Source organism: Chlorocebus sabaeus, chromosome 22 (assembly GCF_047675955.1).
Source record: "Chlorocebus sabaeus isolate Y175 chromosome 22, mChlSab1.0.hap1, whole genome shotgun sequence".
Lineage (NCBI taxonomy): Eukaryota > Metazoa > Chordata > Mammalia > Primates > Cercopithecidae > Chlorocebus > Chlorocebus sabaeus.
The window spans coordinates 39,010,765-39,022,945 of NC_132925.1; the positions used below are offsets into that span (position 1 = coordinate 39,010,765).

A 12,181-nucleotide genomic window follows, 5' to 3' on the forward strand; every position below is an offset into this window, starting at 1 on the left:
TCGAGACCAGCCTGACCAACATGGAGAAACCCCATCTCTACTAAAACTACAAAATTAGCAGGACTTGGTGGTACATGCCTGTAACCCCTACTACTTGGGAGGCTGAGGCAGGAGAATCACTTGAATCCGGGAGGTGGAGGTTGCAGTGAGCTGAGATTGCGCCATTGAACTCTAGCCTGGGCAACAAGAGTGAAACTCCATCTCAAAAAAAAAAAAAAAAAAAAGACAAATACACACAATGTTATAATGAAATTAGCATCCAGAGGCTGTGATTTGAACTATTTGATCACAAATTATACTTTGATGAATTTTTCAAAATCAAAAATATATAAACATGTCAGAACAAATCATTCTCCTGATTATCATTGACAGACGAGTCTACAGAAATAAATGTAGATCTTAGAATGATCCATTCATTTGTACATTCAATCATACATTCCTCCAGGGAGTATTTATTGAGCACCTAGTAGGTGCCAGGGTGAACTCTGAAAACAGAGCAGTATAAGAGGCTGGTTAAGAGTGGGGTTGGGAGTCAGAGAGACTGAGCTTAAATACCTGCCCCACCACTTTACAAACTGAATGATGTTCAGCAAGGCAGTAAACTTCCCTCAGCCCCTGATTTCTCATGTGTGACAGACTTAGCCCAGGGCCTGGCCCACAGTAAATGTTCTGAGGAAAAGAGAGGAGCCAGGGGAGGTGGTACTCTTAACAATTCATACTTCCTAAACTCAGAGATACCCTGGCATCTTCCTCCTCACTTTTCTAGAAGAGTGCTCCAAAGGTATATCCCCCTGCCCCAGCCCATCCACATATTCATACCATCAAAAATGTGGCTGGTAGCCGAGGAGCAGAGCCACCAGGAGGTTCATGCAGAGGCAGGCTTAGAAGACAAAGACACCTATGGGAAGGGAAAACCTGATGAGGATTTCAAGGCTGGCTTCATCCTTGCTCTCCCTTTTCTCCCTGAGGCCAGGTAAGAAAATAGCTTCCCCTTATCTCTGCAGGGGGAGGAGCTCAGGGACACTCCTGGACATCTGGAAGTCTCTTTAATCCAGTGGGCAGTTTGGCTCCCTGACACACTGACATCTGCTGCTGCCCACTCTTTCTCAGTTCCTCCTGGTGGAAGAAGCTAAATCATGAGAAGTGTCCCACGAGTAGGCCTAAGGTTGGCCCTGGAGGGCAAATAGGAGGCGAGGAAAGATTTGTGGTTGTGGCTGTGTGAGTGTGATACTGAGAGGGAGCACTGCTGCTGGCCAGGGGCCACAAAGAGTGGGAAAGGAACTCAGAGACAGAGTTGCCACAGTCAGCAGATAAAAATACTAGACCCTGGACTAAACTTTGAATTTCAGATGAACAACAAATCATGTTTTAATCATGTTTTAATCGCATGTCCCATGCAATACTGGGGGCATACTGACACAAAAAATTATTCATTATCTGAAATTCAAATTTAACTGGATGTTCCGTATTTTATCTGTCACCTCTAATCAGAAAGGGAAGGAGGAGAACATCCACCATTTTCTCCGTGTTTCCGTCTGAAACCAGATAGGACACAGTATCTCTGAACAGTCCACCCATTCTGCAAGTACAGCCTCATATGGCTGAAGCCTGTATCCCAGTCTCTTTGAGGAGACATTGAGTCCAAGTCACCACTGTGCAGTGTGTGGTGCTGGGTGCTAGGAATACAGAGGTGTACAACAGCCCCTCACTTAAGGACCCACTCACTAATGGAGGACCAAAGCCCAATGGGACAGTAATCATAATTAAAATAATAACAGTAATTGTTAATATGTATTGAGAGTTTATTGGGCCAGTGTTCCAAGCACTTCATAGATATTTTATGTTTTGTTTTATTTGTTTGTTTTGTTCTGTTGCCCAGGCTGGAGTACAGTGGCGTGATCATGGCTCACAGCAGCCTCAACTTCCCCCCATCTCAGGTGATCCTCCCACCTCAGCCTCCCAAGTAGCTGAGACCACAAGCACGTACAACCACCCTGGCTAATTTTTACCATCCTATGAGGTAGATTGTATTATTAACTTCAGTTTTCAAATAAGGAAACCGAAACTTGTAGGTGAGGTAACCAACCATACAGTTTTTTTACCCGAATTGAGATGTGTTTTGTTTATATTTATTTCTAAGAGAAATTTCACTACTGGTGGGATTAAAAAAAAAAAAATTAGAGATGTGTATTTAAGTGAAAGGGAGCACAATCCGTAACTGCACAGAGCAGCAGGTGTCCTCTGGAGCTGCCCCAGCACACTGCGGTTATGGCGTTCTGCTTACAGGAGGCAGGCCTGGTCTCAGTGGTTGAAAGTGGCAGTGGGAGGCTTTGAACCCAGGCAGAATGGCTCCAGAACTCATGCCCTTAACCAGGAATAGTAAGAGAGGAGACTGATCAACAAGCACTTCCTCCCATTGGATGCTAAGCTCCTGGGGATGGGGCCTCCTGTTTTGCTTCCCACTGTGTCCTTGGAACCTAACACCCAGCACCCAGTACCCAAGCACAGAGTGGGTGCCAAAAAGCACTTGATGAGCAAATGAAGCTGGGAAGCTTTTATGGAGAGGGCAGGATATGAGCAGAGCTTGAATAACAGAGCGGACCTGTGCAAGGACCCCTTTCTCTTCCTGGCTCTGTCCCTCTTCCCAGGTGTTTGAGGCAGGATCAGCAAGAGAGGGCCTTTCAATGAGCTGTGCACGTGACTGCAAACCAAATCTCTGGGACGTAAAAAGGTGACACCTATTCTAGAAACTAAGTCATGAAGGGCTCTCTTAGCCCTGACTTGACTCTTTTACGTGGACACTCAGGTGCTCACTGCCTGCCCTCTCCAGTCCAGATCCTATAGATTTAGAATCCATCACATTTCCTGCGTCCTGACCAGCTGACTGCCCTCTATTGGGTCCTGTAGCACCAGTGGTACTCTGTCTTCTGGGTGAGCTGACCCCCAGGGAAGTTCCCCCAACTTCCATCTCCTTCACCAGCTCACGACTGCTTTCCTCTGTGTTCCCACCAGAGGCCCTAGCCTGAGGCTACCCACTCCCAGCTGCTCTGACTGCACCCACAAAGCCTGCTGCTTCCATCTCTTCAGTGAATTTAAGCCTACAGCAATCTACTGCAAGCCTACACCCTCTTTAAACAGGAATCATGAGATCTTTAGAACAATAAACAAACCCCTCCTTCTTGCTGAGGATCAGCTACTCACTATTTAAGAAGAGAAAGCAAATTTATAGAAGGGGAGAGACAGCCTCTGGCAGCTGGCTGTCCCCTCTCTCCAGAAAGATATCATTAAACCCAGTGACTCCTGCCTGACAGCTGTAGAATGAACAAGGAAGGGCTCTCTCTGGCATTTTTGTTCCACCCACGATTTAACTGCATGTAATTGAACTAACTAGACTGTAAACTGAGGTTATGGGCAGTGTCTTATAAGTATAAGCTACTTCTTTGAATCCCAAAAGTGTAGCACAGTGTTTTACTTGTGGGAATCCAATAAACATAATTAATTTAGCTGACTGCTAAGGGTGTGTCTAAGCTTAAATACTCTAAATTACTTCTGACACCAAAGTAATAGTTAGTCTGGGGCGGAAAGAAGCCCAGGTACTTAAGCCCTAATCCTGAAAATCAGAGAGAAAAGGAAATCTTAATCACTTTTCAAATCACTCTGGTCCCCTCGTCTCAGTCTCTTTCCAACTCTAGGGCTTTGCTGCTGTCAAGCTGGGTGACCTTGTATATGTCCCTAAACTTCCTGGGCTTCTTTCTGCCCCAGACTAACTAGCACTTTGTTAGTCCTGGTGCTGAATCAGGCAGGTTCAATACGATGATCCTACGGTCTCTTCCAACTCTGACATTCCAGGATTCTGGTTGACCAACAAGTGGACAGCAGGGATAGAATATGGAGTGGATTCTTGGGGGTGGGGATGGTGTCTCTGGGAAGGAGAAAATAAATATAGATCTGGAAAGAGACTAAAAAGCACTAGAGACTAGGGTACACTTTCTCATCCCTTCAAAGGCTCACTGTGCTCTCACTAAGATGGTGTCATCCGTCACATCCTACATGGTGTCCAGCTGATGCCCATGCACCTGGGCCCAACCTTTTCTTCCACTCATTCCTCCATGTATGTGCTCTGCCTTGTTCCTGGCACTGCTCAAGGCACAGGGAAATTACTGGACTGTAAACTGAGGCCAAGGACAGTGTCTTGGAAGTTGAGTAAGACAGACATAGCTCTGCATATAGTTTACAGAATAGAAGGAAGGCAGATGTTTTCAAACAAAACAAAACAACAACTCAATTAAGTATTAAAAGCGAACCCATTGATTTAAGATTGTATCAAGTATTCCCTACTCTTGGAAATCAGGGAAGGCTTCCCAGAGGAGGTGACCAGGAGATGGGTCACCCCATGCCTGGATCACTTCCCAGAGGGTCTTTCTGTCTGTAAATGATCCTGACAGAGCTCTTAAAACACCAGTGTCTTCATGGAAGCTTTACAGTGGCCTCCTTGGGTACAAGCTCGAGTAGAGATTCAGTCTCCATTTGAAACCTCTTCCTTGCTGTTGCTCCCAGGACAGGCTGTTCCCTTGGGTGCCCAGAGTGCCCTGGATGTAGCTCTCATACCTTCTGTGTACCCAAGAAAAGGGATCAGAATATGAGCCTTACCTTGTGAAAGCTCATCATCCCTGGGCTACCCTTGAATCAGATCTGACCACTGACATTTTCAGTAGCAAACAACTGAAAATTCTAATTCTGAAGCTCTTAAAGGGTAAGGAGAGAAAAAGTTAGAAATTAAAAGCAAAAGAGATCTGTTTGATAACTCAGAGTCTCTAATTCTAGAAATAAGAGTGTCTGCATGATAAACTAGCATTCCCTTTGCTAGTTATATGTGTCCTTTACATTAGGGGTCCCGAAGCCCTGGGTTACAAACCAACACCTGTCCATGACCTGTTAGGAACTGGACTACACAACAAGAGGTAACGGGCGGGCAAGCCAGCAAAGCTGAGCTCCACCTCCTGTCAGATCAGTGGCATTAGATTTTCGTAGGAGCCTGAACACAGTTGTGAACTGCACAGGCAAGGGATCTAGGTTGCAGGCTCCTTGTGAGAATGTCATGCCTGATGATTTGTCACTGCATGTATTACATGTAATAGCATATACATGTATTTACATTACAGATTACAATGTAATAATAATAGAAATAAAGTACACAATAAAGGTAATGTGCTTGAATCATTGCGAACCATCCCCCCGACCCTGGTCCATGGAAAAACTGTCTTCCACGAAACCGGTCCCTGGTGCCAATAAGGTTGGGGACCACTGCTTTATATATGATTTATGACTTCCTCCCCCTATAAGGAGGTGCCCACGTATTTGACAGTAATCCTTTGTATCATCTTCATCATTAAGCCTTAATCCTAAAAAGAGTTGTCTCCTGGTACTCAAGGGGAATTGGTTCCAGGACCCCCATGGATACCAAAATCTATGGATTGTCGAGACTTTGATATAAAATGGTGTAGTATTAGCATGTAATCTATGCACATCCTCTCGTATACTTTAAATCATCTCTAGATTACTTATATCTAATACAACGTAAATGCTATGTAAATAGTTGTTACACTGTATTGTTTGGGGAATAATGACAAGAGAAAAAACCTGTACATGTTCAGTACACACACAGCCATACATTTTTTTTCTGAATATTTTCAATCCTCAGTTGGCTGAATCCAAGGATGCAGAACCCACAAATATGGGTGGCTGACTGTATATCTGGTGCAAATTACTTCTAAAAACAGTGCTGAGAGCAGAGGTATAACAACTGTTAGTGAGAAGAGGAGTGAGCAGGTTTGGATAATATCTGGCCTCTGAAATGAATGCTGGTTCCTCATAGGAGGCATTTCAGAGAATACTAAGCAATTTTTGAGCTATAAAACTTCAGGATAAAAGCTTCAATATCATCACCCCTTGCTGTTTTAACAAACCACAAATTGCTACTATTTTTTGTCTGATTTTATATAAGGAATAATATATTATCTATAAAGGTAAAAGTACAGTCTCTGCAGAAAGCATATCTTTTTGTTGGGATCTGTCAGAGATATGGAGAGAAAATTGAGGAAGAGGCCAATGTGAGTCTCCAAAATACTTTACATCTTATCCCTCAAGTATATTCCCTGGGGCGAAACAGAAGCTCATAGAAATTCAAATATCTTGATTTGCACCATAAACTAGTGTCCACAGACCTAGACACTGCAGCGGAGCTTGGTGTCCCATTTTTGGTGAGTTATTCTATTTGAGGTTACAGTAAAAGCCCTAGGGAGGACTTCTCTGGGCTGGGTTCTGAAGAACACAGGAGAGAAGCATCTCCTGGGGACAATTTCCATCCTGGATGGAGAATGCAAAGGCAGAAGGGGTGTTCTGAAGAGAACTGTGGGGAGTTTACGTGATTAGAGAGGGTGGTGTTGGGGAAGGGGTCATGAAGAACTTAGCATTCCTTGCTATAGACAAACGACTAGATCTGTGTTTTCAAAAGCTCATTGGAGCAGCTGGCAGGCAGCTGGATTGAAGAGACTCCTGGAGTCCTGATAACAGTGGCCTCTCCCTCCTCCCTACCCTCTTCAATTGCCCCATGAGCCTCTCCCAAATTTAACAAACTATTTAAAGAAGATCTCTCTCAGAGTTTCTCCAAATGTAGTCCTGAGAATTTGCAGGGGAATCTCCTGGAGTTTGCACTCTTGTTAAGCTGCTGGGAGGCCCTTTTGCTCAGAAATATGAGAACCTCCAGGAGAATGGATTCTGGGCAGGCTTCCCTGCTTCCATTTCCACTATTGAGAATGGTCATCTATTCAAGCCCTGAGTCTTGTGGTAAATTTTCTGTACATAGATGCATAATCTTTAAAGCATGAACACCAAAGAGATTTCAATGCTAATAGAAGGGGAAGGAAGAGATTTGGTGATTTTTTTTTCTTTTGCTCATCTTTATTTTTAACTTGCACTACTCGTAGAATAAGAAAAATGTTACCTAAAATAAATGCAATGAGCACTCAGTATTTGCAAGCACTGAACAAGCCCATGGAAGAAATGAATTGCCTGAAAAGGGTTACAAACTGCAGGGAAGTGCTGTTGTTTTCAGCAGGAAAGAGAGGCCTGGTAACAACAGGAAGCGCTGAGAGGCCTCAGTACCAAGGCTTCCAAGCAAAGCGGTTCTGAAAACAATGGCTGCCTGTGGCTCGGGAATATTGGGCAGGAAATGAAAGGATGCTGGGGTGGGGGCTGGGGCAGAGCGAGGAACTGATAAGCATTACCTGGCTGTTCTTCACATAGTCGTAGCTGGCCCAAGATGAAGTCATTTTTCATAAATGCTCCCCATCTCCCATCAGTAAAATTGATTTTAGAAAAATACAAAAATGAAAAGCACCCATAGTGCTGTAGGTCTGGAAACCATTAGGAAGCTCTACAGCCTGGGAAAACAGAGGGTACGATAAGCAAAGGAAGGGATTTCTCACTCTTAGGGCATGGTCATATCAGTGCGGAGAGGACCTTCGGATGAACTAGGCGTCTTTTAGAGCTAAGTCCCTGGAGGATTCCAGCCTCCATAAAAATAAAAATAGCCTTGGGGTTAACGGGAGTCTAGCCATACCAAAGGAGATATGTATAAACCTCCTGAGATTGAAGTTTATGTTTTATTTAACAGAAATTTCCGTTTATATGGGTGGAGTAAGCTGGGGAACCATTAACAGTACAAATGAGAAACAAAAACAAAACAAATAAAAAATTACCCTAATATTTTGTCCTGAAAGACCTAGCTGTAAACCAGAGCTGGTAGGAGTCAGGACCTGAACATCGGCAGATAGAAATCGAATCTGCCTTCTTAATTTCCAGCCCAGCCTCTCCTCCCAGCGTCATCCAAGAAGCTAACAGATCCTGGAAGGAGGTTGGACCTGGAAGAAACATAAAGATCCAGAAATCATTTGGATCCAGAACTTGCTTCTAGCACAGATGAAAGTCTGAGGCTGGCAGTGGCTGATTTGCTGGAGGACATACAACTGGTTCATGTTGCTGTAACTGATGCATACCGTAGCACCTACTACCTGCAAGATACCTAGGGGAATTCAAAGAAGAGGAAAATTAGTCTCCTCAAAGGTCAAGAATCTCATACATGTAGATTAGGGCAAGAATCCATGTTTCTTAATTCATTGTCTAAGTCTTTCTCTCTCATCAAGTTGTGCTTAGTTGCGAAGTCAGTCTCTACCTTCTGCTGCTTTCTGGTCTTGCCCATTCTTAGTTTCCCTAGTGTGGAGGTTATGCTTATAAAATGTACTGGAAAGTGCATGAATTTTGGATTCAAACAGACTTATGACTGCACCCCAGTTTGCCACTAGCTGTTTGAGCTTGGACAAGTTGTCTAACCACACCGAATCTTAGCTTCCCATCTGAAAATAGGAGTAGTAATGCCTACATCTCAGAATTTTAAGAATTAAATGAAAGAATGATGGTGAATTCATCCCCATAACCACCCATGAGGTATGCAAGGAAAAAAAAAAAAAAAAAAAAAAAGAGGTGGCCTGGACACACTCAGAGTAGAAAAAAATTGACATTGTCCTCATTCTTAAGATGATCAGTGTTAGTGAAGCATACAGTTCAAGAAACAAGTTTGCTTCTCTCCCATTAATCTGCTCAGTTCACAACCTTCTCCCCTAGGGCTCACTCTCAGGCACATGCGGCCATTCTCTGAATCCATTAGCACTTAAGAGCCTCCACCAGTGGTATCCCAAGGAGCAGGTGGCAAGAAAGCTGCTCATCCAGTAAATGAAACCCTGATCAAGTGATTCCACTGATGTGCACTTTATGCAGTTACACTGAGGATTTAAATGATTTTAAATGAGTTGTTGTTGCCTAGGAATGTGCTAGGGGTTGACTGAGATCTTTCTGTCTTCCATCAGCAGCCCCATGGAGTGAATGATGTCTGCCCTTACAAATCTGCTAATAACAAAGCTTTCTCCACAGACAGACAGTAGAAAGGATGAACCACATAAGTCTTTGTCAATTACACAAAGCCTAGCAGCTTCATCAGTGGGACAAAACCCTTGTGTACAGTTTCTGCGTACAAGATGAGCAGGGCCAGCTCTAAGACCAAGGTCATATGGGGACTCCTTGCAGGTTTGTTTTCTATGTTATAGCATTTGAACCTTTTTCTCTACCCTTCCTCAGCCACAATCACTCCCACCCCAAACACACACACCCAGAGGCACCCTGTGGGAGTCCCTCCTAAGCTCTCCCCACTGGCTCATTCGCCACTAATGACTTGTGGACCCAGACACATTCACCACTCTCAACCAGCCTTTTACGTGTGAGTCAGATAGGCTCTTACCTTTCCTAAAGAAATTTCAGGCAACAGCTAGAAAAGAGTGAGACCTCTCACTTCCCCTTTCATTGACAAACCATGAGAGGTTGTCTCTTCTGACCCTAAAGGGATTCCTTATTTTTTTCTTTCTGTGGCAAGTCTTTTCTTCTAGATTACCTCCCATCCCTATTCCTCCCCCCCGCCCACACACACACAAAGGCCTATTTCTTTGAAGGAAAGAACTTCAGGGTTGGCCCTGATGAGGAAGCTGAAGGTCTAGTCCCAAAGCTGCCTGTATTGGACATTATTCTACAGGCAATGGGGAGCTATTGATTGTTTTGGTGTAGGGGAGCTTTATCATCAAGGTAGTGTTTTAGAAAGATTTGTCTGGAAGTGGAGATCAAGATAGAATGCAGTCTTCCCAGGCAGTCAGTAAAAATGCCCCCAAGTTCCCTAATGTTTCTCTTCCACCGGACTGGTCTAGTCAGCATTCCTGGAATTCACCACGTTATTTCTTGCCTTTCACCTTGTTTATACTGCTCTCTGTTTCCTGTCCCAAAAGAATGTGTATGGCATTTACTAAGTGCTTACTCTATGCTAGGCACTTACATGAGCGTTCTGCATGTATTGTAATGTATATTGCATCACGTCAATTACATCATATGATAGCATCTCACATCCTATCAAATCATCCCTCTGCATCAGTGTCAGAATTATTATTGCAGCACCTTGTCTTGTCCTTTATCCACTTAGCTCACAACATTGTGAGCCCCTGAGCGTGAGGGTCCTGTCTCAGCATTCCCCAACGCGGTCCCTCTCAGACAGCTGGCTCTCTATAAATGCACACAACTTCCTGTTCTTGTTCAACATCTAAAAGCTCTGCCTGACTTCCCCACCAGCTGTAATCTTTTTAAAAGAACTTTCTTTACATTTTTTGTGCCTGTCTAGGTTCCTTAGCATATTTTGTTTGATATTTTCATACTGGCCAAGTTACTTAATACCTTTGAGCTTCAGTTTCTTCATTTACAAAACAGAGATAAATACCTCCCTCATAAGGTGACTGTGAGGATTGCACTGGCTACAAATAATGGATAAGAAGTGTATAGCTCTGGGACCAGCACATACTAGGTTCACAATAATTACCCATTCCCTTCTTGACTTCTTGAGGGCAAAGATCTTATTACCTTTTGTTCCTCTAGATGGGCCCTCAGTGCATCTGCTTTGGTAGAAGGAGAATCACTGTCACTGGGAAAGAGACAGCATTGGCAGCAGAGACCTGAGGGTCCCAGCAGGGATAAGTCACAGAGTGGACCAGAGGAGGACCTGGACACCTCTGCAGGAAAGTGCTGGTTTGGCTTGACATCTGAGAGCCTAAAAATGAGGAGGGCAGGGACCCCCAGCCGGTGAACCGGGCTCCAGGCTGCCTTGCTCAGCAGGATAGCAGAGCTAGTCCTCAGCCATCCCGGGCCAGCAGGTTGGCAAATACTTCTGCTTCACAAGGGGTAATAACCTCAACAGGGTCACCGGAAAGGACTTCAGCAAACGTTTAGAACTTGGGTCACTGATTTCAGAAGCCCCTCCATGTTCCTAAATGAAACTTGGTTTTCAAAATCCCATTTCTTTCTTTAAAAAAAAAAATACTTTTACTACATCCCCGTCACGGAAAATTTAGAAAAGCAAAATTAAAAATAGAGAAAAGCAAAAATCATTTATTTTCTACCACTTAGCAGTAACTACCATTAACATCTCAGTGTGCGTGTGTCTGTGTGTGTGGTTTGTGTGTGTATGTGTGTGTGAGACAGAGTTTCACCCTTGTTGCCCAGGCTAGAGTGTAATGGTGCAATCTCAGCTCACTGCAACCTCTACCTCCTAGGTTCAAGCGATTCTCCTGCCTCAGCCTCGCGAGTAGCTGGGATTATAGGCACCCACCACCATGCTGGGCTTTTTTTTTTTTTTTTTTTTTTTTTTTGTATTTTTTAGCAGAGACGGAGTTTCACCATGTTGGTCAGGCTGGTCTTGAACTTCTGACCTCAGGTGATCCACCTGCCAGTGTGTGTTATTTTTTGTTATTTAATATACCGGGGGAGAGGTAGTTTTAAAGAGACATTCTGTACTCTATATTTATATATAATTTTAATTTATCAACTTTTTTGCTATTTTTTTCAAAAGGAACTTAAAATTAGATACAAACCATGAGCTGTTGAATACTTAAAGATCAGCCCTGTAGTGGTAGGATTTAGGCATTTTGGCAGTCAACAGCAAGGAGCCAATCCACTCTACTCAAATCACACCTCCAAAGTTGCCACCAACTCATAGGACCTGCCTTCCTGTTGGGGGGTGTTTGAACCATGGTAGGTGTAGCTTGGGGCTTTTTCTATTCCTCGTCACTTGTGGTATCATAGAAAAAGCATGCACTTTGGCAGCGCACAAACCTGGGTTTGGATTCCAACTCTGGCACTTCCTAGCTGCAGGCCATTGGGCAATTTATCTATTCCCTCTGAGATTCAACTTTACTATTTTCAAAATGGAGATCATTTTGTCTGTTTCATGGGTTGGCTACAGTTATAGAATGGAGAATGCTATAAAACAAACAGGCCGGGCGCGGTGGCTCACGCCTGTAATCCCAGCACTCTGGGAGGCCCAGGAGGGCGGATCACGAGGTCAGGAGATTGAGACTATCCTGGTTAACACGTTGAAACCCCGTCTCTACTAAAAATACAAAAAAAAAATTAGCCGGGTGAGGTGGCGGGCGCCTGTAGTCCCAGCTACTCCGGAGGCTGAGGCAGAATGGCGTGAACCTCGAAGGCGGAGCTTGCAGTGAGCTGAGATCGTGCTACTGCCCTCTAGCCTGGGCGA

At 44.1% G+C, this 12,181-nt stretch overlaps 1 protein-coding gene across 2 annotated transcripts in view; it reads left to right on the forward strand.

Annotated features, from left to right (window-relative positions):
* ARHGAP31 (Rho GTPase activating protein 31) overlaps positions 1–12,181 on the forward strand; it is a 122,745-nt gene that overhangs the window by 49,371 nt on the left and 61,193 nt on the right. The window lies entirely within an intron of this gene.